Source organism: Balaenoptera physalus, assembly GCF_965194825.1.
Source record: "Balaenoptera physalus genome assembly, chromosome: 10".
Taxonomy (NCBI): domain Eukaryota; kingdom Metazoa; phylum Chordata; class Mammalia; order Artiodactyla; family Balaenopteridae; genus Balaenoptera; species Balaenoptera physalus.
Genome location: NC_138889.1, coordinates 7,442,700 through 7,469,867, shown reverse-complemented (window position 1 = coordinate 7,469,867; position 27,168 = coordinate 7,442,700).

The following is a 27,168-nucleotide window of genomic DNA, read 5'->3' as shown; positions in this document are numbered from 1 at the left end:
GAAAAAATATTTCAGAAACAGTACTTCTATCAAGCAAGTCTCCTAGTAATAAGCTACCAAACACGCCTTCTTTAGTTATTTGCAAAGTTTGGACATGTCAACCTAGCATGGAACCTTGAAAAATCATCTATGGGTATACTTTATAATCAACCCCTCATCCCCTACTGTTGTCCATTTCCTACTATTGTTCAATACGAAGTTTTCCAGCAAGACTAGATTTTTGATCGTCTCCCAAACATACCAGGTTGTGTTGTCTCTTAATAGCTATACATACATTTTCATGAACCTAGATTCCCTTCTCCCACCCCTCTCAGCTCATCCAAATTCCATCCTGTTTGCTGTCTCAAACCTGAGTAGGAAAAACTTTCTCATGGGACAGTGCAATAAGTATAAAGATTTTTCCAAGTCTGGCAATGTTGAGTCTTTGGGAAGAAATGTCCTGTCCTTCACAGGACAATTTAAATTGTATACAAGAAGGTGTCCTTCATTATCTTCCAACAGGAAGAGAAAAATTATAACAGTCAATTACTTTCTTCTTCAAGAGAGATAGATGGCTGTAAGGTAGGCTGATATGGTAGCTCCTCTTGGTCCCTGGAATAGATATGCGAGGAGATACAGAAATAGAAGTTTTAAAACACATCAAACACATTGATCTTTACTTTTCTGCTGGCTCAAGTGAGACCAAATGATCTAGTCAGACAAAACTGATGTGTATCTTTAATGATTTTGAAGTTCTGGATATAAGACTTAGGAAACAGTAAGAATAGCAAGTGTTGCTTTTTCAACTCCTTTTCCAATTGAAGGCTGTGAGTTTGGCAGGGAAAGTAAGATATGAGTCGGGAACAGCTGGCTGTGTAGATGGTGTCAAAGCAGAATTTGTTTTCCTGGACCATGGCTTTCCAGAACAAAGAGTTCCTTGCAAGAGACGGTGTTCATCTCACAGGGAATGTGGGAGGAGAGTTGCTGACCTGACCAAAGGGCTTCAAAATGAAATTTGTAGAAGAAAGTGAAAAATGTCCAAATAAAACTACAAAACTGTATGCCCCTGAGGATAACAATGACACCAAGAGAAGCATCGTGGTGCAGGCACTATTCTGTTATTTTTGGGAGAAGACAAGAAGGCAGAAGATTAAGACGCTTGGGCCCTAGATGTCTGTATTCCAGTGTGGGGCAGCCCCTGCCCTGTTCCCCCGGGTTTGCTCTCTGCCAGCTCCCTGTAAATCTTCTTGTTGGTGTGCTTTGGCTGCAGCCCCAGACTATTTGGGCTTCTGATTCAATTCTGATCAGGGTGGAGGGTAAGTAATTGGTTTAAGACATCTCAGTCTTGAACCAAAGGCATACTGTGCCTGGTGGGTCCACCACCACAGCCAGGATGCTAAGTGTCTCTTCTCCAGGTTTTCTGTGCGGCCAATGAGGCTAAGATCTCAAGTGCCAAGTGGTGAGTTTTGGGCGTCTGCATAGATCTCAGCTCTGCCTGGGCTGACCTGCTGCTCTGAACTGAGTTTCTGCCTTGATTTCCTTCTTTTAAATATCCTTGTTTGAGGCACCTAATACTTCAACCATAATCAGGGACATGTCCCGAACTCTAGAAAGTGATTATACCAGTACAAAGCGGATATTAAAATTAAGGGATTTAGGGTCAGACAACCTGGGATGGAATCCCACTCATTCCACTTACTAATCTCTTTGTCAATATCCTTATTTGTAAAGTGTGGATTGTTATAGTACTGAAAGTCTTAAAGAAGTTAGTACACGTAATAACAGTTCAACACTTAAATCATCATGATGACCCAATATGTATTGCCTCTTATTAATTCTATCATTATTTCATCATTATTATTATCAACCTCAGGTTCTGCCTGGTGTCTTTCTTCAGGGCTGATCAGATGCTGGACACCTGACATTCACGTGTAGATATCTTGTTACTTCTTAAAGCCCCACCCACTGGGACATTGACCTGACACTTGGAATTTGTTCATCAGGCGCCATATTGCACATTCAGCACTGCTGTTCATTGGGTTAATTTAACATTGTGCTAAGGGCTGCAGCCCAAGCTTTTCAACTAGGTAAGAACCACATAGCCTTTCTCTATACCCTCATAAGCAGGTTTCTACCTGTACCTAACATCTTCCTCTACTTTGCTGGCCTCATTATGTCACCTCATAAGCAGGGGAAAAAACAAAGTCAATGGATGTTTTCCTACAAGACAAAGGATACTATTTCATGAGGCTCTAATTGGGTGATATTAATGACTGGAATGTGGCAGGAAAAAGAAATACTCATTTGAAAAGGGAAAAAAAAAGATCATGTTAAGTGTACCAGAGATTTATTTTCAAATACTTGAAGACTTGTCCTGGAGACTTAGCAGCATATTTATTTTGTGTTATTTCTGTCAGCAGATCTAGTACCAATAAGTAGAAATAGGGAGGCTAATGCCAGCTTATTAAAGATGAGCTGTCTAACAATTAGAGTTTGTGAAGAATAGAATGAAGTGGCTCAACATCTTTGTCTTTCTTCAGGATTCAAGAAACAATAACAACTACGTTAAATAAATATAAGGTACTAATTACTCCCCCTTGAGTTTAGGGTCGGTTTAACAGCATGATCTCCATTTTCTATCTTCTGTGACCCGCCCTGGACCTTCCAGATTCTAAACATAAAGTTATTTCTAAAGCTGAAGACATTCCTAGCGCAAATGAAAGCTATAGACACAAAAATAAAAGTAGATTCCGATTCTGACAGAGGCCATTAACACATAGGCCAAAAAGTTAGCAGAATATCCTAAACCCCTAACAGAATCAAGAAATTTCTTCAAAACCTCCAGAAGTTATCCTTATCTTCCTTACTGCTTTGTATGTTGTATTTCTTCATTCTACCTAATTTCAGGACATGACTGAGACTGGTTTAGTTAAAGGATAAGTTAACAGATGTTTGGAGACCTGAAGCCAGAGATCCACCCACTTGGTGAGACAGCTGTTGGAGGCAGAAGGTCAGTCTGGCACACAGAGCACCTGCTCTAGTATAAGACTGAGCAGAGCTTTCTTCTAGCCCAGGTCACAGATAACAAGCTCAGTGGGGAGCTGGGTTGCCAGGGAGGCTTGGAACTGGCTAAGAGTGTGCCTCGGCCAACAACAAGGAAATCCCTGATTGGGCAGCGTTGAGAAGTCACAGTGGGCAAAAGTCTGTTATCAGGCACCACCGGACTCTACCTCTCCACTCCAGCCTGTTGTTTAAAGGAGGAACTCGGTCCTTGGGAAAGAATATGGAAATAAATCAAGGTAAAGACTAGGACCCACAGGGACAGGGTAGTTAGGAAGGTTATGATAACACAGAATCAGGTACAGTGACAAAAAGGCAGAAAGACAATAGCCATTATAACTAGATGCAATGCGTAGGATAAGGGGAGGGGAGGACTTGTGTCTGAAAAACAAGGTAGAAACCAGAGCTGACCATAGACATCGTGTATTTCCCCAAGTCTTAGTCTCTCCCTAGCTCAGCTCCCAGGCGTGATCATGGGACCCATGAAGAACCTCAGCCAATACTTTAATCTCACATAAACTGGGGTTTTAGGCAACATTGTGTCAAAGTTGAGAGCACAGAATCTGGAGCCAGATTGCCCTGTTCAAATCCCAGCTCTGCAATCCACTCCTTGGGTGGTCCCAGGAAAGCTACTTAACCTCTCTGTAGTCCATTTTCCTCCCGTGAAACAGTAATAGTCATAGTAATGCCATAGGGTTGCTTGAGGGGTAAATGAGTTAATATAAGTAAAGCTCTGAGAATGATATCTGACACATAGTTAGAAGAGTCATCTAACAAATACAACAAAAAGGGTAGAGTCTTCTATCTGAGAGCAGCTATAGCGCAAACACCAATGTCCTAAATGTGGCGGTAGTGAAGATGGTGGTGATTGTTTGCAAACACTTTGCCCTTAACTACTAACTCTCTGGACTTCGTCTCTTCACTGGATCTTCATTTCCTCTAGATGGTTGATCACTGGCCTCTTTTCACAATTTTACTTAATTAAGGAAAGTTTAACTATGATGTCTTAAGAGGTTCTCAGGCAAGTAACGTTCCACTCCGAAGGAGGCCAGATATGTAAGAGCCGCTAATGAATGGGTGGAGGGGGTGGGGCTTGGAGGACAACCTAAGCTCTTGACTGTGCCTGTGGGATACAGTTCCCTCCAATCACCCTTCATGTTGATGAACACAGACAGGAATATAAATATATTTCCCCTCTTCGTGCTTTCAAGGTCCTCATATATCACAGTTCTCCCGAGAAACAGAACCAATAGGAGATCTATATCTGTGTCTATGTCTGTGTCTCTATCTGTCTAGAAAGAGACTTATTGTAACGTGTTGGCTCATATGATTATGAAGGCTGAGAAACCCCTCGATCTGCCATCTGCAAACTAGAGACTCAGGAAAGCCAGTGGTGTAGTTGGAAGGTCCGAGAGCTGGAAAAGCTGGTGATAGAGATTCCAGTTCAAGTCTGAAGAGAGAAGATCAAAACCCCAGCTCAATGGTCAGGCAGAGTGAACTCAACCTTCTTCTATCTTTTTGTTCTGTTCAGTCCCTTGATGGATTGTGTGAAGCCCACTCTCATTGGCGAGGACTGTCCGCTTTCCTCAGTCCATCAATGCCAATGCTAAGCTCTTCCAGAAACACACTCACTGAACATCCAGAATAATGTTTGACCCAACACCTAGGCATCCCTTTGCCAGGTCAGGTTGGCACATAAAATTAGCCATCACAGTCCCCCATGGTAATAACTGAGCCAAGTGGTGCAGCAGAAAGAGCATGCACCCAGCTCAAATCCTGGGCCAACCCTACCTGGGTATCCTTGGGTCAGTTACCTCACCTTTCTGAATCTCCATTTCCTTATCCATCAGGTGAACTTAACATTAGCCATTTTCTGGAGTTGTGACTATTAAATTATATTGGATATACAAGGCCCATAGTAAAGTGCCTCCTTATAGACAATCTTCCACCTCTTTCTTCTACTTAATTATTATAGAAATAGATAAAGGTGCAGATGCAATTCTTCCAAGTGCTTCTGACTCCATGCTTCCCTATACCAGGTGTTAGCAAAAGGCCCCGAAGAGGGGCAGAGTTGATTAAACAGAGGCGGCTGATGTCTGGGATGCTTAGTAATGGAGTGCCCCGTATTTCCTCTGAGTCTTCAGGCATTTTCTGAAATGGAACTGAGTACAATCAACAACAGGCCCACTTCAGTGATCAAGGAGGTGGAAAGATCAGCAATGAGAAGAAACTTGTTATACATGATGGGTGCAGAAATAGGTTTATGAGAACTGTTGACAAGTCTTTTCTGTAGAAGAACTAGGGGCTCCCTCTGAAGCAATGAAGAGGCAATTTAGTCACACAAAGAAAACTCAGTGTTTAGTAGGAACTGAACATGCAGAATTCATTCCCACAAAAGGTGAAACAGGTTAAAACCATTAAAAGTTCAACCAGGGTGAGAGAGACTCACTGATCTCTTATGGAGGGAAATGAGGTTTACAGCCTTCATGCTTTAATCACGTGACACTGTTCCTGACAGACAGAATACTGTTGATGGGTCCCAGGGCTGATCCAGGTCATTGGCATAGAAAAGGGCAAGAATCTCCCCAAACGTCTAGGCCATTCTCAGCACTCTTATCCAAGACAGTGGTCACTATAGAAGCCAAGATGAGGCAATGTCTAAGAACAGGGATTCTGGAATCTGAGTGCACAAGTTCCTATCAAGGCTCCAACTCTTATTCCAAATGTGATCTTGGGAAAGTCATATAACCTCCCTGCTTCAGTTTGCCTGTACATAAAACAAGGATGGTAATGGTATTTGCCTCACAGTTTTGATGTGAAGATTAAATGAGCTGTCTATGTAAAGACTTGATCACAGTGTCCAGTACGTAATAAGCATTCCATCAATGTTGATTGTTGTTGTTGTGGGTGTTATAATTGAAGATTGAGTCAGATACTAGAAGTCATGGCTAAGTCAGGAAAAGAGGGATCCAAATGTTGTCCCTCCAAAATATAACAGTTTCTAGCTTTCCTTCCAGTATCACTACCTGTCTTGTTAGAATCACTCGAAGTCCTATGGAGCATGTGGAAAATTCAAACTGAAAACGCTTTGCTGAAGTGGGTTCTACCAATAGTGCTGTGGACGTGGCTTGTCCTGTTTGGGCACCAAAATCTTGACTCTGTCAGGTCAGGTTAACTCATTTCAGAGAATTGCCTTTAAAACTACATAGAGCTTTATGAAGGTACTCAAAAGGATTTTGTGAGATTGCACGAGCCAACACTGGGGCCTGAGGATAATATACATTTTACTATAAATTTAATTTAGGCATAAACCTGTACCATAAAGTGTAAGTTTCACAGAGGCTTTCGATATGAATTTCCAGTTCCTCTCACTATTTACACCTTCAGCTCTGAGTAACAGAATAGCCTCTGTCTAGCTTCTTCCAAATCATTCCACATGGTCTTCCTGTATTAGTTACGTCCTGAGGTCATCGTCCTGATGACCACCTGGAGATAGTTCTTGGTTTATAGCAGAGTTTCTCAGCCTTGTTGATGTTGACATTTTGGGTTTGATAAGTTTTTTGTCATTGGGGCTGTGCTGTGCTTTGTAGGATGTTTAACAATATTTCTGGCCTCTGCTCACTAGATGCAACTAGCACATCCTCCCCCCACCCAGATGTGACAGCCAAAAACGTCTCCAGACATTTCCAAATATGTCCTTTCCAACTGGGGCAGGGGGCAAATCATCTCTGATTGCGGACCACTGATCTAAAGGCATTTACCCAAAGATCACTTGAAGAATATAAAAAATGACGATATTAAGAAAAAGGGAAATAACAGCACCAGTTAAGTACCTTGTGGGCCAACGTTTCACGTGCAGCCTTTGTAAAGACTCAGTGTTACAGCATCAGAGCACTGCAGTGGTTACACAGCATGAGACATGGATCCTGACTCCTTGGGCGTGACATTGTTTATGCCAGTTTTATCGTTTGTAAAACGGGGGTAAGAGTTCTTCATACAGAGCATGTGTGTGTGTGTATATAGTGCTTAGAACAGTGGCACATAAAATATGCTCTCTCTCTATTTTATGTTATTATCTGATTTGCATTTGCAGAAACCTTATGGCATAGGTCTTATTATTATTCCCATTTTATTGATGAGGATACAGAAGTTCAGAGAGGATAAAGAAGTGTCTTGCCCATATAAATACATGGCAGAATAGAAATGATAACCCAGGTCTGTCCAACTTCAAGTTTGATACTCTTATCTCCTTGCCCCCAGTACTTAATTACTTAGAAGGCTTGTTTACTTCAATATGCTCCACCTTTTTTTTTCCTTTTTTATCGCAAGCAAAACAGTGCTTATTTTTAATTTTTATTTTATTTTAGTTTTTTAGCCTTACTAAGGTATAAATGGCACATGTAAACTGTATATATTTAAAGTGTACAACTTCATGTTTTGATTTATGGATTCATTGTTAAATGATTACCTCAATTAAGCTAATTAACATATTCATCACCTCACACAGTGATCTCTTTCTTTCCTTCTTTCTCTCTTCCTTCCTTCCCTTCTTTCTTTCTTTCTCTCTTCCTTGAGAATCCCATGCCTCTTAGGAAATTGCAAGTATGTAATCCTGAATTGTTAATAGCAGTCACTGAGTTGCACATTAGATCCCCAGAATTCATTCATCGGACATAACTGAAACTGTATCCTGGACCGATACCTCTGCCTGTCTCTCTAATACATGGTCTGGTTTTGAATTCCTTCAGGGGTGTACCGGTGACTATTTCCTTGTTTTGAAGAATTAAGTAAAACATCATACTTAAGACACCAAACACTGTGGGCTGCATATAGTCAAAATGCAATAAATGTGGGCCATTGTTAATGAAATGACCCAACTGTGGGAGGGAACTACAAAGCAGATGAAACTTACTGTGCAATATTATTAACCTCTATTCTTGCCTGTAGCTGCTCACTACATCTAGACTCTAGCAAGCTACCCAGTCTCCTAATACCTGAGGCTTTATAGTTAGCTGTACTACATGGAGATACCAAAAAAAGATGTGCCCTTCATTTATTTTGGGCATTGTGGAAGACCCTATTCGTTGGTGACACTGCATTTCTAACCTCCTTCTTCCTTCCCTCCTCCAGTACAGAGGCAGGAAAAATTAAATACAATTTTCTCCTGACTCCCTTGCAGCTAGAGGTCTCAGAGTCCTTTAACATAGTTCCGATCTAGAAATACAAGTCCAAGTCTCCTGGGAGCTCTGGGAAAGCTTTTAGTTCTCCTGATAAAGGACAAGCCCAGTGACCCCCTCTAATCTCATCTTGTTTGAATGCTGATGCTGTATTTGAAGAGGCAACAACAGTCTTCCTCTGTAGAGGAAAGATCTAGGGAATCAGAGAAAACAGCCCTAATCCACGAAGCTACTGAATTAATGATGGCAAAACTCTCATCTAGATTGTTACATCAAAAAACTAAACCTCTATTTGCTTAAGACGTTAACAGGTATAGACATAGATTATGCATTTTGTAGGGCAGGAAGGCAGTGGGTTGGTATATATACATATATTGGGGGTGATTCCTTTTTTGTGAAGGAAGAGACAGAGGATGGGCAGGAAGAATTCAACTGTTTTTAAGTTTCTGGCAAACATACAGTAATTTTACCATTGTGGCCTCATTTACTCCTCAGCAACCTTCTGCTGTTAGATTTTACCTTCTCCCTTTTACAGATGAGAAAAATGAGGTCAGTGAGATTGTATAACTTGCTCAAAATCACGCAATTAGTAAGTGGTAGGGCCAGCATCAGAACTGAGAATTAAGTAACAATGTACCTGTGCACAAAGCATGCTTTCCCAGTACATCAGAATAAATGCCTTAAACCTAGCAGAGGAAAAGAATTAGATCTCTGAAATACCTAGACCTGAAGGACTATCTTTATCAGGAATAGGGGAGGAGAGAAATCTCTCATCTCAGGTGCACATTTTTGCTTCCCATTTGGCTCCAATAAACTGTGAAACCTGGTGATCTGTCTCCTTCTGAGTAGAAGGAATTCATTTTTCAGCTTGTGCTGCTGTCCTCGGAGCCATTTTGCCAGTCTCTACCTGTCCTAAGTTCTGGCTTGGAAAGCACGCTTTTCCTGGTCCCTTCCAGCAGGTGTGATCTTCTTTGATGAACAGAACCCACGAACCTGGAGTCTTTATACCCATGTTCCCCAACAATCTCTAGGACATGATTTTGACAGCTGAGTGATGTTAACCAACTGAGAAATGCAAAACAGAACACAAAGAAAACCCCCATGGGATACTGTGCTGAAAGGATCACACTAGTTTTCTTAACGCCCAGAGAGCATCTCGGGAGGGTGGGCATAGGCTGGTATGGAGATAACTCATGCTGCTTCTCCCGGGAGGGCACCTCAGTCTCTTCTGGGCAGAAAATTCTTGGGAGAAATAGGATAGCACAACTGTGAGTTCCTGCTCTGTGGGCGGTGGAGACCATTTCATTAGCGCCCCACAGACTCACCACAGGTGTGTGTTGCCGGGCCTTGGTAGGGAGCAGAGCCGGAGGTGGCGGACTCTGGTGGGGGAGTTTCCCTGGACAAGCCCAAATCCAGGAGAGCTGCCAGCTTCTAATTGGAAGCTGACAGCTTTCTACTGTCATCCCAAGCTCAGGGTCAGCTGTGTAATTGTACTTGCCGTGATGCCAGCGTGTGCCCTTTAGAAAGGCAGCTGGCCACCAGCTCTGCTTCTTCTCTTATTTTAGCCCCTGGATTCAGCGTGAGGCCTCTCTCAGTCCTCAGGTCTGTAGGACAGACGCACTGCCCTCTCCTCCCATCTGGCACCACCTCGTTTCCCATGGATGGGGCTTGGCGGGATCCCAGAATGGCTCTGGGGTCACTTCTCGCTCCAGTTGTCCCAAGTCCAGTCTCCAATAAGCAGTTGTGGGAAATGCTAACCACCGAGTGGGACTGAGTGTGAAAACTTCAATATTATAAAACATTTTGAAGGGAAGCTCAAAGGTCCCACCTGTGACAACCCAACGTGATCACTTTGGTGGCTCCATAAACACGTGTGGCTGCACATCTCACTCAGTTCCTGGGTTCCATCTGAAAGCCCAGCACCTGGCAGTCACCTTTGTGATACTCTGAGTTTTTGCCCAGTGCAAAAGCAATAATCTTCAACTGGAGAGACCCTCAGAAACCATCTCTCGTCTAATCTGAGAAACAACGCTCACAGTAAGTTGCCCAGCTGGAGCAGGAACATTTCCAGTGATGGGAGATCTTAAAAGAAGGGCTTGAGGAATGCTGGACAGTGGTAAAAATAAGCCTTGGGGTGGGGGCAAAGCTGCAGTGACCTTTCATTTTTTATGCATTAGTCACTAGGGCTATGGAGCAGGCATAGTTACTTGCTACAAGTATTTAAAAAATAAAATCTCAGGACTTGCAGAAGGTATAAAAGAAATTGGAATTCTTTCCTTTTACTTACATACGGCTGCAAACATTTCCCCTGCATCCTGCCCTTGGTACTTTACTGCCTGCACCACTCAGAACTAACATTCTCCTTATTCAGTCCCAAGCACGGACCTCCATGTCAACTGTTTGGAGATTCTAGTTTTAGAGAGTGGGGGCCTTGAAAAGACAAAAACAAACAGCAACAACAACAAAACACTGAAGGAAACAGCCACAAAAGCATCAGGGGAGGAAGAGAAAGAAGGAGGAAGGTCTCTTTCTAGAGGCCTGCATCTCAAGGCTGGTCCATAGACCCAATGCGGCAGCATCACCTGAGAACTTGTTAGAAATGCAAATTTTCAGACATCCCTCCTCCCCCACCAGACTTAGTGAATCTAAAATTCTGGGGTGGGGTCCAGCAGAAAGTTTGAGAACTTCTCTAATGCCTTTGATGAGAAGAAGCCCTTCATTTCCTAAGACAGCAAATTCTATCTCTGTTGAGATCTCTTCTAATAGTTCCCTTTCTCCTTGTAACAAGCTGAATGACGTCTCTTCCTCTGGAATTCTCAGCTCTCCCTTTCTTCTGTTGGAATAACCTGGACTTATGCTTTAATTTAGCCATTGCCTTTGACTCACCTATCTTCACAATACCTTTATTATTCCCATTTTAGAGATGCCAAAGGCTGAGGCTCAGATTCATCTGGGAAGCACCCACTAACTCAGAGCTCTTTGCAGTAAATGATCAGAATTTCTGGTAATGCTAGCTGAAGCTGACAGTCCTTACAGAATAAAAATACCTGGCAAATAAAAATCTTAAAGGGAGAAACAAATGCTAATGGAAGAAAATGTTCCTGGCAGGTATGATGCAAATAAAACAGACGCTTTGTGAGTGTTACTGAATGAAAATATTAGCTGAATAAAAATGTTAACTATAGACACAAATGTTAATAGCTGAACATTCCTGGTAATGCACAGCAAATAATATTGCTGGAAGAAAATATATTAACTGCAGGAGAAAGGAAAGGAGCTCAAGTGATTTATAACAAACACCTCGAGTGGAAGACGCTTCCTATGGTAATAGATTGCTACAGCGTTCACAGCTCCAGTGTCAAAACGTCTCAACCTGACTTGGCAGCTTTTTTTTTTTTTTTTTTTTTTTGGTACTCTTGCAAGATGGCTTTCTGTTTCAGCCACCAAGAGCATGTATTCATTTATAAAAGAATTGTTCCCCATGCTACCCTGGATTGTTTGCCAAATTGCTCTCCTGTATAGCTCATACACCTGGCATCATACGGTCCGTGACACCACTTCCCACCTCCTCCATCATCAGAGGAATGGGACTGCAGACACCAAGGTCCCCAGATATGGTCTGGTGTGGTGGTCTTATTAAGAGAAAGCTGAACTGAAATAAGGTCCCCATATTCTGCAAACAATTTTCTTGATCTCACTGCTCAAAGGAAACTTAAGACAGGAAAGAAGTGTGTTGCCAGCCGCTGTCTAGAAGAGGTAATTGTTTTGACACGTTAGCTTAATTACATGAATGAAACAAGGAGTTCTCTGCAGCCCACCATGGCAAATGAAAAGAGCCCTTTTCTGCATGTCTACACAAATTGACTTCATGGTGCATTGTGGGAATTGTCAACCAATATGGATGAGTTGGGGTTTTTTTGTTGTTGTTTGTTCTCATTTTTATTTATTTATTTACTTTTTTGTAGCAAGGCTGAGATTTTGCATGCCAGTTGTAGTCTTTCTTCCCAGTACTGCCTTTGTTTTATCCATCTGATTTCCAGACTTTCTCTCGGACTTACCAGGACTTTTCAGGTTCAAATCGGTGGATAATAAATTAGAAAAGGACATTGCAGCAGTCTGTCTCACTAGGTAGCCAACCCCTATACCAACCTCTGACAAATAGTAGGCAGGCACATAGTAGGCAGACAATAAATATTTATGGAATAAATGAATGAAATACGTGTCTGGAGCTGGGTATCTTTCACTCACTTTAATGGTTACCCCCAACCTGTCAAAATACTGAAGGCAAGTGAATTTCACCCTTCAGTGTAACAGATTGTGAATTGGGGGGCATATAGGGTGACTTATGCCATGGAATGTTGGTTTAAAGAATCCTTCCTCTGCCCCCCATCTTGTTTTACCACAGGGTCTGAAGTGGTTAATGCCTGCAGAGTGCTTGGAGAATGGCTAATGTTGTATGAATAGCACGGTAAATAATTACTGTTCTGCCTTTAGGAGACAGCTTCTAGACAGAGAGAAGGAGCCGGAAGCCTCAGGGGACCTCTGCCAGGGCTAAGAAACTCTGCCCGGCGTTGGGCGAGAGCAAGCTCAGGCATGTGGCCTCTGCTTTAGGCACAGGTGCTGTCCCAGAGAACCTGAATCCTGGTGGGGAGAGGGTCCCTGTGGAGGTGCTCTGCATGGGGAGCTGCAAGAGATAAGCGGTCATCTGCCCACAAGTTTCACCCCTCACACTTATCTCAAATGCAGTTAGGCGGGGGCAGGACTCTGGTGGTGCGGTTTTTATCTTCAGAGGTTTTAAGATTTTTATTCTATTTTTTCGTGGGGTAGGAAGTTGCTTATGGCAGGAGTACATCGGGATGTGGAGAATCTAACCAGCATCCAAGGCTCTGCTCTGCCAGATTCTCCCCTCTTGTCCCTGCTTCTCCAGCTGAGGTTGCATCCCCTCCTTTTTGCTCAAATAGCCTTATGAACTGATACTGGCTTGGGTTTGATCCAGGTGGGTTGTGCCCTCTTTATGAGAGTGTTGGCCCCAGCCATCAATCAGGCAGGTCCTGATTCTTCCACCAACTTGCCGTGTGGCTCCAGTGGGAGATTTTTCTTCTCCAGCCTTCCTCTCCTTGATCATAAAACGGGGTATGACGACAACTGCCTTTCTGACCCACAAAGGGCTATTGTGAAGATAAAATGAAAAAATAATCGAGAAAGCTCTTGAAAAGGTGAGAACTACATATATAGATGCATTATAACATGGAGGTTTGAACAACTGTGATCCTTTTGCATAATCCTGAGAAGAAGTGGAGAAATAAAACGGAGAGGCAGCTAGAGGGAAGGGCAGGCTGCCTCCCTGCCAGGCTGCAGAGGTGAGAACTGGGACTCTTAGAGCTGCAGTGCTAGGACCTGGGGAGAGAGAGGGGAGCCGTGGAGTTAAGCTGAATTTCAGCCTCACGACTGTGCTGGTGAGGACCATCTGATCCAAATCGGAGCCAATCTCCCCACACCCGAGTGGGAAGGGAGATAATGTGATAAAACAGAAACGATCTGGCGCTGGATATCTGAGTCCTGATTCTCTCAAGTGTGGTGTCCTTGGACGGGACCACTTAACTTTTCCGAGCGTCAGTTTCCTCATCTATAGAATGGGGGTGATTGTAGAACCTGCTGATAGAGTTGTCAGAAGGGGCGGATGCAGTCATGTGTGTGAAACCCTGGTACGTTTTAGGCTCTTAGTGAGCAGTGGCCCAGGGATGCCCCGAGCCCTTCATTTATTCCCTCATTGATTCAGAACATCTCCCAGTCCTGGGTTAGTGCCTTATCCCGTGGGATCATTGGCAGTTAGGACTTTTTCAGTGGTAACTGCAGCTGGCTCATAAACACCACCACTGGCAGTAGTTAAGAGAAGTGAGAATACATTTCTCTACCTCCGTCTGTTCCTCAGCTGATTCTTTCTGCATCACAGAGGACCAGAAGGTTTGGGTTCCTCTGCTGGCTCAGGGTCCTCTTCCTTTTGCTGCTTGGGTGTGGGGAGGCCTCCTCTGAGCCAGGCTCGCCGAAAGGAAGGAAAAACAATAGGCTTGTTGCCTTTTCCTCTGTGCAAATGCTCCCAGAGGTATCATAAAATCAGAGCAGGGCTGTGACAACCAGCGTTTCTCGGCTCTCCCCGTATCCCAGGCGTAATACAACATTAGAAGCAATTAGAGCTTGTTCTAAGTTGTTTGTAAGATGATTATTATAGCCGTTGCAGGGACATTTCAAAACAGTGGAGTTAAGGATTACAGTGTGTTGCACATTTCCCAAGCTGCTAAAGGGGGTGGTTCTGAGAAGCCTGAGAGCAGAGATAGCTGCGTCCTGCCCATCACCCTGCCAACGAGCCCCAGGGACAAGACGTTCATGTCCGGTGTGGGGCAGTGAGGGCCAATGGCAGGTGTCATCTCCCTTGCAGAGCTGCCCAGCAGTGGAGGCTCAGCATGCAAGGAGGGGCTGGACCACCTCATTCTGTTGCTTCCCTAGATGTCACATCCCCTTGATCTCAGACATCGAGCATCTAACAATGGCGTCTCTAGCCATCGTCCCTTCCCTCTGCGTCATCTAGCTACACACACAAATACTTCACTAAACCTGATCTGGAAGATCTTGAACCCCAATCTTTCACGATTGCAGTTAAGCCCACTTCTGTTCAGAGGAAACAGAAAACACCAGGGCAGCTTGCTGTCTGGGGTTGTTCACCTGCCTTTCCTCTTTAGTGCTCAGTGAACACCATTCTTCTAGCTCCTCAGGCACAGGATCACGGGGCTGCTTTGTACTTCTTTCCTTTCTTTTCGTGCCAAGGATTGTTTACTGTTCTCCTACCACCATATGCCAAGCAATGTTCTATGTGCTTGGATTGCAGCAGTGGACAAAACAAAACAAGTCCTCGTGAAACTTGATTTATAAGACAGTAAATAACGTGATCAGTGCTAAGGAGAAAAGAAAAAGTTGAGCAGTTGAGAGTTACTAAGAAACACGGATGTTGGTTATGACAATGGTCTCTTTCCTGGGGTTTCCCCTCTCCTCCTAAAGCCCGACTCTGCTGTCATCTCGGACCTAGGTGAAAGTTTTATGGCCTCTCTGTGACCTTCACAGCCAGGTTCCGACCCTTAGCTTGGCCTTCTGGATCCTGTACATAATATCCCCAGCCTGTTTCCACTCTGTCTTCCTCGGCTTCACGATCCCTGTGTTCAGCCAGAATTCGTTCACCATTATTCCCCAACGCCCCCTGCCCTTTCATGCCTTACGGGATAACATTTTTGGGAAAAGGAAGCTAATATTTATTGAGCTTTGCCAACAGACAGAACTTTGTACAGCTTTTGTGTCTTCTCCTTTAAATTCCATAACAATTCTATGATGTATAAGGTGAAAAAACAGAAGCTGCCTTGCCTGCAGTCACACAGTAGAATGTGCCAGAGCCAAGATTCAGATCTCCATCTGTCTGAGCCCAAATCTGAGGCTCTTTCTCCCAACTTATTACACAACATATTGTGACTTTCCCCGATTACACATTGAAACTACCCGAAGAAGAGCTGTGAGTATTCACCTTTGTGCCACCTGGAGTGACTGGCACAAAACTTCACACAAACTAAGTGAAAAAAATATTATCTGAATTAAATTTCTTTGACTAGAACTGAATTAGATTGAACATGCTTTCATAAGGCCAGACTAGAACTGAATTAGATTGAACATGCTTTCATAAGGCCATTAATCAACAGATCTTTCCGTTAAAGTCTTGTGCAGATTTTAACCTGCTAGCTCTGTCTGTTCACCCTTAGGGATCTCTGTTTTCCTCTCCCGACTCCTCCCCTTGTTCTCTGAAACTCTCCATGGGCCCAAAGCTGGACCCAACAGAGAGCCTTTCCAAGGCTGATAACGGTAGGTTTCCTTACCTACGGCATTCGATTGTCTTTTCTTTACATTCTCCCTCCTGCCTCATTTTCCCATTTGAGATCCCCTTATGGACAACCAATCCCCTGCCCAAATTTCATTTTTACTGGCACACATACTAAGCCAGGTCTCTGGGGTCTTGTTCTGACCTTACCTCTGTTCTTCCTCTACTGGGGAGTTGGGGTGGACTTCCAGAAAACCACGACTCCTCTGAGCCTTGGTTTCCTTGTAGGGAACTGCACACGGGGTTTTTAAATTCCTTCCAGATCTACTCCGTGCAGTCCTCATAGTTTAACATCCCATAATTAGTAAGTCGATATTTTTAGATGCTATTGATGTGGAGGCACATTGGCTGCTCTCTCCAGAGTATTCTTCATAAGCAGCACCTGGTCAGACAGCTTGTGTTACGAGCCCCCGAAGCAGCTCTGCTTTCCCTCTTGGGCCCCTCGTGATCAGCAGGCATCCCCCGAGAGGAGACTAGATCCACGGATGGAGAAGAAGAGATCTTGGTCTTTTAAGTGAAGACCTTGGGAGAGAGAGGGAGATTGAAGTAGGGCCATTCAGGGTCTTTCTCACATTCCTTCTGCCTCTTGGTGTAAAGGGCCTGTGGGTTTGCTCTGCCGCAGACCCTTGGTCATCCTAAAATGTCAGTTCTGTGATTTTAACAGCTTCAAGCACCCACCAAGTACATCTGACCACTTTCGACACTCCCTCCCACAGTAGCTGCTAAACCACAAAAAGCCACCAGTGACGTGTGGCCCCAGTTTCAACCCCACAGATGGAACTCTTGGTAAAGGGGGACGAGTTGCTAAATAAATAGAATGCTTTGTAAGTGTTGATAGATTTTCTGTTCTGTCCTGGCATTGTGCTCAGTGGAGGATTACCGCTGTGTATGTTTAAATGTGACAGCTGTTTCATTCACTCCCTGGTGTGTTGGAGAAGCTGTGATAAAGCCAGCGATGTGCCTTCAGAATCCTTAAAGCGAAATCCTCTAGAAAAAAAACCAAAAAATCTCCTCCCAACCTCTCTGCCCCATCTCCCTGCTCACTCCTCACCTGCATTTCCATTTATTGGATTTTATCTTTGATTTTTAAGGTTCTCGATGAGAAATACCCTTAGAAGACCTCCCACCTCTGGCTGCCGGGCATCCCTGAAGCAGTCAGCTTCATTTTGGTACCCTGGGTGCAGAGGGAATGCAGAGCATTTAGAAAGATAGGTTGATGAGGGGCAAGATTAGCAATGGATTTCACTGTTGCCTGCCTACACCTTTCTGTTTAATTATTACAAGGGGAACTGCCAGCAATGCAGGAGCTGAAGGTTTGATAGTAAACTGCACTGACCTGGATTTCTGTTTCATTAGATTTCATTTAATTCAGGCAAAGGAGGCAATTTCTTAGACGCTAGGGTAGTTGAATGTTAACCTCCAGGCCACAAGAATGAGGAGAACGGAAGGTGTTTTATCCTGAGCTCTGCCAATTCCCAGATAGATAATCCTGCCTGAATCCCAACACTTCTTACTGTTTTGCGAAATAGAGAGAATAGGAATCTATTGTGTCCCATGGAGGGTTTAAATGAGCTGAATAATTGACTCAACATTATCCTCTTTGAACTAAAGAGGACCAAAGAAATTCCTCCCCACTAGATTTAAAGGAGAGGACCTTCCTCTCTTTAGATCCTTCTTTTTTATTTTATTTTATTTTATTTTATTGTTTTTGGTGTTTTGTTTGTTTGTTTGTTTTTTCTGAAATGACTGAGTTGATTTCTGATGACCCTGAGGGATCACTTAACTTATCCAGCTTGTGACCAAGAAGACCTGTGGTCAGGTGCTGATTGGCGCCGTAGGGAGTGGGGGGTGAGAAGATGGATAGGAAGGGATGCTAGTTAAGGATGCTATATGGGCTACAGCTAAATCATTATGTCGATCTATATGCTTCCCATTTCTGACCCTCCCACCTCTTCTCTGTCCTAAGCCAATGGTTAAAGTTGGTTGAGGGATTCTGAAAATACAAGAAAGAATACTGGAACTAAAATCAGAGAATTGACTTGTTTGTGCCTGAGGCATTAGTTAAGGTCTCTCAGTTGATAAAGGTGTAATTTTTGTTCTAACAAAATGGGAATACTAATTCCTATTTCACAAGAATCATATAGAATTAAATAAGAAAAAGCCTATATAGCATTCAGCACATGATAACTTCTCAATAAATGTTAGTTGCCAGTTCTTCTACATGCACATAGGGGAAGAAAGGAAAACCATCTTCTGAAAAAAACCAAAGAATATCCTACTTCTCTTGAGCTTGTATTCAGCCAAAGTAAAAGAATGATAAACATTTTTAAAACCACATAACTAAAAATATAAAATGTTTATAAGTTGTGATACATCCATAATTGAAATACTTCTCAGTAGTAAAAAGGAATGAACTACTGATACAAGTAAGAACATATATAGGATAACATTCTTTTTTTTTTTTTTAACATCCTAATTGGAGTATAATTGCTTTACAATGGTGTGTTAGTTTCTGCTGCATAACAAAGTGGATCAGCTATACATATACATATATCCCCATATCTCTTCCCTCTTGCGTCTCCCTCCCACCCTCCCTATCCCACCCCTCTAGGTGGACACAAAGCACCGAGCTGATCTCCCTGTGCTATGCGGCTGCTTCCCACTAGCTATCTATTTTACATTTGGTAGTGTATATATGTCCATGTCACTCTCCTACTTCTTCCCAGCTTACCCTTCCCCCTCCCTGTGTCCTCAAGTCTATTCTCTATGCCTGTGTCTTTATTCCTGTCCTGCCCCTAGGTTCTTCAGAACCGTCTTTTTTTTTTTTTTTTTTTTTAGATTCCATATATATGTGTTAGCATACAGTACTTGTTTTCCTCTTTCTGACTTACTTCACTCTGTATGACAGTCTCTAGGTCCATCCACTTCACTACAAATAACTCAATTTTGTTTCTTTTTATGGCTGAGTAATATTCCATTGTATATATGTGCCACATCTTCTCTATCCATTCATCTGTTGATGGACACTTAGGTTGCTTCCATGTCCTGGCTATTGTAAATAGAGCTGCAATGAACATTGTAGTACATGATTTTTGAATTATGGTTTTCTCAGGGTATATGCCCAGTAGTGGGATTGCTGGGTCATATGGTAGTTCTATTTTTAGTTTTTTAAGGAAACTCCATACTGTTCTCCATAGTGGCTATATCAATTTACATTCCCACCAACAGTGCAACAGGGTTCCCTTTTCTCCACACCCACTCCAGCATTTATTGTTTGTAGATTTTTTGATGATCGCCATTCTGACCAGTGTGTGGTGATACTTCATTGTAGTTCTGATTTGCATTTCTCTAATGAGTAGTGATGTTGAGCATCCTTTCATGTGTTTGTTGGCAATCTGTATATCTTCTTTGGAGAAATGTCTATTTAGGTCTTCTGCCCATTTTTTGGATTGGGTTGTTTGATTTTTTGATATTGAGCCGCATGAGCTGCTTGTATATTTTGGAGATTAATCTTTTGTCAGTTGCTTCATTTGCAAATATTTTCTCCCATTCTGAGGTTGTCTTTTCATCTTGTTTATGGTTCCCTTTGCTGTGCAAAAGCTTTGAAGTTTCATTAGGTCCCATTTGTTTATTTTTGTTTTTATTTCCATTTCCCTAGGAGGTGGGTCAAAAAGGATCTTGCTGTGATTTATGTCATAGAATGTTCTGCCTATGTTTTCCTGTAAGAGTTTTATAGTGTCTGGCCTTACATTTAGGTCTTTAATCCATTTTGAGTTTATTTTTGTGCATAGTGTTAGGAAGTGCTCTAATTTCTTTCTTTTACGTGTAGCTGTCCAGTTTTCCCAGCACCACTTATTGAAGAGACTGTCTTTTCTCCATTGTATATTCTTGCCTCCTTTATCAAAGGTAAGGTGACCATATGTGCGTGGTTTATCTCTGGGCTTTCTATCCTGTTCCATTGATCTATATTTCTGCTTTTGTGCCAGTACCATACTGTCTTGATTACTATAGCTCTGTAGTATAGTCTAAAGTCAGGGAGCCTAATTCCTCCAGCTCCATTTTTGTTTCTCAAGATTGCTTTGGTTATTTGGGGTCTTTTGTGTTTCTATACAAATTGTGAAAATTTCTGTTCTAGTTCTGTGAAAAATGATGCCATTGGTAGTTTGATAGGGATTGCAATGAATCTGTAGATTGCTTTGGGTAGTATAATCATTTTCACAATGTTGATTCTTCCAATCCAAGAACATGTTATATCTCTCCATCTGTTTGTATCATCTTTAATTTCTTTCATCAGTGTCTTATAGTTTTCTGCATACAGGTCATTTGTCTCCTTAGGTAGATTTATGCCTAGGTGTTTTCTTCTTTTTGTTGCAGTGGTAAATGGGAGTGTTTCCTTAAAGTCTCTTTCAGATTTTTTGTCATTAGTGTATAGGAATGCAAGAGATTTCTGTGCATTAATTTTGTATCCTGCTACTTTACCAAATTCATTGATTAGCTCTAGTAGTTTTCTGGTAGCATCTTTAGGATTCTCTATGTAGGATAACATTCTTTTTAAAAGGGAATCAGGTACTTATGGGAATGTTATGATAATCCTCAAAGACTGATTTCAAATTGTCACTTCCTCATATCTATCTAAGGTGTCCAGCTCATACAACAATTCTTACTTTATTTTATAATTTTACTTGGGAAATTTGAAAGCCTTATGCTAAGTGATTTAAGTCAAACGCAAAAGACTACATACTATATTGGTCAATCTATATGATATTCCATAAAAGATAAAACTTGAGAAAGAAATCTCAGATCAGTTTTTTCTGGGACTCGAGGTGGAAGAGGTGATTTACTACACAGGACACAAAGGAAGTTTTCAGGGTTTGGAAATATCCTATATCTTTTTTATGATGATGGTTAGAAAGGGTGGATTTTACTGTATATAAATTGTACTTCAGTAAACATTTTTTAAAAGTTGGTAAAGGTGTCATTTTTTCTTTTATTCCCTCCTTTCTAGAGGGATATGACTTTTCCTCATTGTGAGGTGCTAAGGGTCCCACAGACGTGTCCCAGATCCTACAGCCCACTGAATCCCTAGGGATTCCATGAATGGACATGATGTGTTTTTAAATCACCTGTAATTCATGCAAGTATTTGCATAGGTTTACCGATGAATTTTTGTGGGAAGATGCCTCATAGTTTTAAGTAGAAGATTAAAAGTTACTGTGTCTTACTGCTCATCCCACAAAAATAACCACCACGTGAAAGAAAGAAGGAAGGAAGGAAGGAAGGAAGGAAGAGAGAAAGAAAGAAAGAAAGAAAGAAAGAAAGAAAGAAAGAAAGAAAGAAAGAAAGAAAGAAAGGAAGAAAGAGAGGGGAAAAAGGAGGGGAAAGGAGGGAGGGAGGAAGGAAGGAAGGAAGAGAGAGAAAGAAATAGAGAGAGAAAGAAGGAAGGAAGGGAGGAAGGGAGGGAGGGATGAAGGACTATGAACAATTATACTGGAAGAAAAGATAAAGTGAGGGTTATTATATGAGTTTGTTCCCAGGGATGAACATGGGGAGGCAATAGTTTGAAGTCCGTCCCTGGGCACCATCAAGTTACTATCATTAGCTGTTGATTCGTATTAAAGAGAGTGAGCCTTTATATACAGGCTCATTTCTGTGGACCTATAGTTTCACTCACTCTGATTCCCAAGCTCATAGCAGGGAAAGGGAGTGAGACTTGCATAAATCCTCCTTAATTCAGGACACTTAATAGGGTCCTTGCACAGTGCCTGCAGAGGGTTGCAAATGGAAGCAGGGAAAGGAGGTCACCAAGGATAGGTAGGAAGCAGGACGCCAAGCCCAGCTTAACGAAATTCGTGGTATTGATCCAAGTGGCAAATGCTTAACATAGTAACTGTATTGAAAGCTTCACTCTGGGAACTGGCTTGGGAAAGGCCACAGCTGCTTATCTTCAAAAATAGCAGGGTCTCAGAAGCTATTGGGGGCCTTTGGAAGACAAATCACTCGTAGCCCCTTTAATCACTGAGGTACACCCCCAAGCCTTCATGAGGTCTTTCTATCCAAACAAAGTGGGCCTTGAGAAAACACTCCTGTTAGTCATGTTGTTGTGTCACAAGTTTCCAGACAGGAATATCACTGTGTGCCTCACACACTGTGAATAATTGGTCAATTTGAGATGCTAATGGTGATGACAACAGTCATAAGAGTGCTTCAGTAACAGACCAGTTGTGCCCCTCTTGGGCCTGAAAGGCTGGGTCATTTTGGACAAGGCATTTCCTATGCTGGGCTGTGCACCTATAATTCCTGGCCACAGAGGCTCAATTCATGTTAATGCAGTGCTGCAGAATGTTCTAATACAGACACTGCCATGCAAATGATGGGAGCGCTGTTTCTACTGAGCCACTAGAGCTCAATATTTAAAGACACAATTGCAGATAATGATTCACAAAAGCACCTTTTCTATGCTGGCCCAATTCCTGCTAGACTCTAGCCCCTCAATGTCAATGGCACCAGTCCTAACAATCTTGATGCTTCTTTCATTCCTAAACCAGCAATTCTGGCAAGAGATCCCTAAGTCTGATACAGTCCTCATAGGGCTGAAGAGGCCTTCTTGCTCTCTTACTATGGATTTGTAACTGCCAGTCCTAACAGATATTCCTAAACAGAACAGTTAGTATGTAGGGTATGAAGAAATGAGTGACAGTGCTAATAACTCCCATGAACAAGGGGGTTTGAAAATAATGTTCATGGCCTCGGGGACCAAGACCTGGTTGCAGAGGGTTTGGTTAAGTAACAAGGAGAATGGAAGATGTAGCATCTGGCAATAAAATGCAAACTTCTCAGATGCCCCTGAGGCTGGCAGTGAGGGATGCAAGACGGAAGTATCATGGCAAAAAGAAAAAAAATATTCAGAAAACACTGGCTGTCTGTAGGGATAGCAGGGGTAGTTATACATGAAAAGAAGTCACACACACACCTGGTAATGCAAGAAACTGAGGATGGAAACCTCAGGGACATGAGAATATATGAGTAAGAATAAAAGGAGAATGGAATAGAAAGATAACTTTGTGGGACAATATTACAAATTGCCCCGCCAGACAGGAGTGGTGGATGACACGTTTCTTATCTGGTAACTTAAACTATCACAGGAACACTGTTTACTGGTAATAAGAAACTACAAACGTGTGGACATTTCTAGGACATCTCACTAGGTAAAGTCAAAGGATATAACCAAAAACCACTTACGTTTCTGGTAATTTTCTGTAGAATACAGGAACCAGCAAATGGTTTGGATACTAGATAGTACAAATCAACAAGAATTTGCCAGTGACATGGAACAGATGGAAATTTGGGAGAAAGCGACTATGTCATCTTGGTGTTCCTAATGTCCAGAGAACAAAGCAGTGGGCTGAGTCAGAAGAGTAATCTATTTTTTTTAAATAAATTTATTTATTTATTTTTGGTTGCATTGGGTCTTCGTTGCTGCATGCAGGCTTTCTCTAGTTTCGGCGAGTGGCGGCTACTCTTTGTTGCAGTGTGTGGGCTTCTCATTGCAGTGACTTCTCCTGTTGTGGAGCACGGGTTCTAGAGCGCAGGCTCAGTAGTTGTGGTGCACGGGCTTTGTTGCTCCGCGGAATGTGGGATTTTCCCGGATCAGGGCTCGAACCTGTGTTCCCTGCATTGACAGGCAGATTCTTAACCACTGTGCCACCAGGGAAGCCCCAGAATATTCTAGTTTTTAAGAAGGAAGCTATCAAAACATTTAGATGAACCATAGACACAAGCCTGAGACGCAAGATGAAATTACAAGCAATTCTGTTAAAGTGAAAAAAAGAGTCACCTGCTGTTTTCAGTGCTGCTGCACAGGGAGGGAGTTGTCTGAACAAACGATGGAAATAAATAAAATACTAATGATAGATAGAAAGAGTCGGCATACCTCAGCTCTCAACTGGCTAAATTGCGAAACGAACTAGGGCTAATGGCATCTTTTTGGAGATAAAAATATGGAAACAAGAGCAGGCCCGCTGCTTGGACCTTAAATGCTGTTATGTCCGAGACAGATAGAACTTCACAGCTCTTTTAATTATCAGATTATCTCTTCTCCATCAAAAAGATTGATCTCTGTGCTGAAAATGGTGGCCCTAATCATTTCAAGAGAGCTTGTGACTACCTTATATCCTAAGCAAAGGAGTGATTTATGGAAAGGAGGTTCTAACTTCTGTAACCATGATTGGAAATCGTCAAGGAATCGTGGAGAATAGGAGGAATGCTAGAAAATAGGCACTTAGCATATGTGTTTGCAATTTTCAAAACTAGGAAATTTTCTTTGGTGAATCTAGAAATGCCATAGACTGTGTATCTAGAATTTTGTATGCTCAGGCTGAACTCATACAGGAGGAAGGTTTTAGCAGAGTATTAAAGGGTCTTATCCTGTTAAATATTTTATCTTGGATAAACATTCAATCTGTAGATGCTTCACATTGGAAAGTTAGGTGATGTGTTGAATGGATAAAACTGGGATCCAAAGAGATTTAAATAGTGATACTGTGGTGTCAATTCTAAGAAGATAACGTTTAATAGATGGTGAGTTTAAGGTCATTAAATTCAGTACAGAAATCTAATCTCACTTATCCATGATGGATGAGATACGGTTTAATAGGAACATGAGAAACAAATAAATAGCAATAAAATGAAACTTAGAGATAACTGATATCCAAAGTGCAAAATGAATAAAAAGGCTGATGTGTCTGCCAAAAAATACTAATGAAATCTTAGGAAAAGGGAGATGACAGCTCTGTTCCATGTCTGAAATGTCATGTGGGAGCTCCTCTTTAGATATTTGTAAAGCTAATATGAGAAATATTCTTTTTTTTTTTTTTTTTTTGGTGTGTGTGTGGTCTCAAGAGGAAAGACTCAGACTGTTATGAACAAGTCATAAGGAAATAAATTTGGGGAAACGATTTATTAATAGTCAGACATCTCCAAGGATAGAAGTTCTTTCAAGTGTTATGATTCCCTGTGTCATTGGAAGTGTTCACAGACTCTTTGCTGTCTGGTGTGGTGTTGTGGAACCATTGAAAGACCAGATGGATACTGATACGTATTAGTGTTTTTTTCCCCAGTTCATGGTCTGCGAACTTCCTCGTCAAATTGTATCCCGTGCCGTGCTCGCTTCGGCAGCACATATACTAAATTGTATCCCGTGCCAACTTTCTTTCTCCCTAGTTTCACCCCTCACTACAAACAGGTGAAGCTCATTTCTTTCTTTCCATCCTTCTCAGCATCTTATATTCAAGATTTCCAGTAGAGAATTTAGAAATTTTCGGACTACATAGTATGGTGGTTCTCAAACTTTCTGATCTCAGAATCCCTTTACATTCATAAAAAATATTCAGGTATTGAAGAGATTTTGTTTATGTGGTTAATCTATATCTATGTTCACAGTAATATTTAAAATCCTAATTTAAAAAGAGTATCTTTAATTTACTTAAAAATAATAATACTAAATGTTATACATATAAACATAAATCTTTATGAAAAATGATTTTATGTTTTCAGCACAAAAACAATGGGGAGAAGAGTGGGGTTTTATTATATATTTTCAAATCTCATTAATACGAGGCTTAATAGAACACAACAGGATTTTCCTATTTGCTTTAACATTAAATCACAAAATATGTAGTTGGAAAAGGGAGGAATATTTTAATAGCTTTTTGTATAATTGCGGATATTTTTCTTTGCTGTAACATCAGAATTCAATAAGTGTTACTTTCTCAAAAGTTAGTTGTAATGTGGGATCTGAAACCATATCGATGAATATTTTATAATGTTACACTAAAATCCATGGGTCTGTCTTGCACTTTGAATACATTTTTTACCCATGCCTGATTTAATAACATCATGCACTGCTCATTTAGAAAATATTGGTTTGCTGACTAATGTAGGTCTTAAAACATCAAAAAAGTTACATTCATTAGTATTGGGCATATGTCAAGCTCCTGGTGAAAGTTTTGCAAAGTTCTGTTTTCTTTGGAATGCTTCGATTTTATCTTTGGCAACAAATACTGCCAGTTGTTCTCCTTGAAATGACAAGCTCACTTTATTAATTAAAAAAAAGTCTGCCAGAATATCCAAGTTTGAACAACTATAATTTGTCTGCCCATCGTTCTTTCAAGAAAAAAATGGTATTTCACAAAAAAAGCAGCTAGTTCAGCTCACAACACAAACAACACAATCACACTTCCTCAAAAAAACCATCATTCTTTGGTTATGCAGCAGAAGTGCTTTGTGTGTACTTCCCCTTTGGTCAAATAAAACATTAAAAAGACTTGTAATGAAAGATCAAGATTTAATAAAATTAATAATTTTTACTACTTCTTTAAGATCATTCTTATGTAAAACTGGTTTTTTTTTTTTTTTTTTTTTTTTTTCACTTACTGAATGTGTATGTATGATAGGGAAGAATACAACGACTACTGATACAGTTTAGTGCCAGCATTGCTTTTGGCCTATTGGTGCAAATGTCAATGGAGTGAATAAGGCAAATAATGTCTTCAGACTTTTACAAAAATAGTTTTGATCTCCTGATCTCCTGAGAAGGTCTCAAGTACCCCCAGGGGTCTACAGACCACACTTTGTGAATCGTTGCTATGACAAAATATAGCTTGGAAATCTTGTGTCAGATCTTTTTAAAAAGAGTTTCCAGCCTTGTTATTCTGTTTCTGGAGCTGTGTCCCCTTAACCTTTTCATATACCCTGTACACTGGTCATGTGATTTACATCTTTCATTTTGGAACACAATTTTCCAATTGCCAATTCTGCCCATGTCCTGAGAAGTGTAACTTGTCTGCTACTTTGGTTTGGGGAGGAAAGAAGAGAAGGATTGGAAGAAAGGATAAGAAACAGAAGGCTTAGGTGAGTTTGCATCTGCTCAGATGTAGACACACAGCAATGAGCACAGATACAGTAGGTGAGCAGAGCAAGCCCTGCTGTCTGCTCCAGGGCCTTGGGGAACAAGGCTCTTTCCCTAGAGCAACATAGAAC